The following is a 2,300-nucleotide window of genomic DNA, read 5'->3' as shown; positions in this document are numbered from 1 at the left end:
CTTCCCCATAGCAGTGCACTAAGGTGCTACAAGTGACTCTACTACTTAAGTTCTCCGGGAGTCGCGACCCAGAGAGCTCACACGTGGTTTGGCTGGTCCTACCTGTGTGCCTTGGAGTTCACAAGCTGCTGCATTTCGGCTGCCCAGCGTTCCAAGGAGGAGAGTTCTTCCTCAGCTGGACCTCAGATGAGTATAGCCGTGCCCCATTGTGTCATCCCCATTTTGATGCTTTTGTTATTTTCTATGCTGTAATTGTTCTGATGTACTTTTGTAACTAAGGAGCTTGTATGAAATTGTATGATTCCGATTTTGTATGACTGCAGAAACCTTTAGTAAAGACAACATTTATTTAAGGACTAGCGTGTTGTCTCACTTCCTGGGATATAGCGAGCGTCTCATTCGCCATCCGACCTCTGTATAGACTGGTATAGAACTTACGCACAGCCACAAACACCCAAACTTCCTTGGTAGATAACTTGGATTGGGTCTCCAGGAATTTCCTGGAGAAGTTGGCATAACAAGGAGGAGGAGGAGATTGGATTTATACCCCACCTTTCACTACCCAAAGGTGTCTCAGAGTGGCTTTAGCAGGAGGAGGAGGAGGAGGAGAGATTGGATTTATACCCCGCCCTTCACTATCCAAAGGTGTCTCAGAGCGGCTTGCAAACTCCTTCCCCTTCCCCTCCCCACAACAGACACCCTGTGAGGTAGGTGGGGCTGAGAGAGCTCTGACAGAAACTGCTCTTTTTCAAGAACAGCTCTTATCAGAGCTACGGCTTGCCCAAGGTCATCCAGCAGGTGCAAGTGGAGGAGTGGGGAATCAAACCCGGTTCTCCCAGATTAGAGTCCGCGCACTTAACCACTAGACCAGTTTGGCCTTGACTGAGGATGGATTTTTGTTTGATTGATATTGTCATGATTACTGATTTGGAAGTGGATTCTATTCATGCTGGTTATGCTCTTTATTTGAGAAGTTATGGCACACATATTGTAGGGTGTTGGGGTTTTAAATTATTTTTATTGTTCTAATAACGTATGGGGTAGGATGTGATGACTCCCTTTTGCTAAGAGTGGGAGCATTCCTCCAACAAAGCAAGCTTCCTCTGACAGAGCAACACACATACACAACAAAACAAGGTTCCTTCATTTAATGGAAACGAGTTGTAGCATGCAGCCTACTGATTGTGAGATCCCTTGGGTTCTTTCTTAAAGGAGGAGAAGGAGGACAGGGTAGCAACCACCTAAACAAAATAAAATAAAAATATCTTGAGTTCGGAACAGAATCAGCAGCCATGAGAAGGATCCTGGATTCCTGTTGGATCCCAGCCATTTTTGTATAACTTTGCTCTGTGTGTGGAAACTGAGAAGATGAGTTCAAAAAGCCACTGTGTCAGGCTGGAGTGGGCACTGAGCTTGAATTCCCTCTCTCTCTCTCTCATATCCAGATTCTACACCACAACTCATAGAGAAAGGCAGACTAACATAAGAGGAATCAAAGAGGTCCGGTTAGCTGGACATTAATAATTTGTGTGGAGACTTTCAGAAATGGTGAGCAACAACAGGGCATCAGAAGCAGTCAGCAATGAGGTTTTTATCCAGCAGGAGTGCCTACTATTGACTCACACTGTGCATATGAACATGTGAAGTCTGGCCAATAGTCTATCAAATTTGGTATTGTTTACAAACTGCCAGCACGGCATCGATGGTCACCAGACCGGAAATAACCACAGACTTTCCCAAACTAACTGCTGTAGCTTTGCACCCTCTAGTGGACTAGATGACCAACCTTAATGTCAAGCTGTATGTGGTACAAAAGGAACTCAAAGAAATTTCAGCGAGAAAGAAATAAAGCAGATGTTCCTGAAGCAACAACAGAAAGTGGAAGATGGACCTGAGAAAGTGGAGGAGAACAAAGAAGGAGGAGGGGGGGGGAAGGCTGCAATACCATCTCAAAGAGTCTGGCAAAACTCTGTAATCCTGAAGCAGAACTAAAAATTAATTTGGATTTTGATAAGAAGAAGAAGTGAAATTTGGAGAAGAATTCATGTGTCACAAATGTGTATAAGAAGTCAAAGAAATGGGTACATAAAATAACATCACCTGTAGCTCTTCTACAGTGTGTGTGTGTGTGTGTGTGTAGTTTAGAAATAACTTTATTATTTATTTCTCTTATGTCCATTGCAACTGTATTTTGATATTGCGGGGAGGATGGGATTTAAATCAAATAAATAATAATAATAATATCCATGAATCCTGGCTGAATGTTATTTATACAGTTTTATGAGGCTCCCTACCAAAGT

This window comes from Gekko japonicus, unplaced genomic scaffold (assembly GCF_001447785.1).
Source record: "Gekko japonicus isolate JY-2015 unplaced genomic scaffold, Gekko_japonicus_V1.1 scaffold533, whole genome shotgun sequence".
In the NCBI taxonomy this organism is placed as follows: domain Eukaryota; kingdom Metazoa; phylum Chordata; class Lepidosauria; order Squamata; family Gekkonidae; genus Gekko; species Gekko japonicus.
This window is presented reverse-complemented; position numbering follows the sequence as displayed.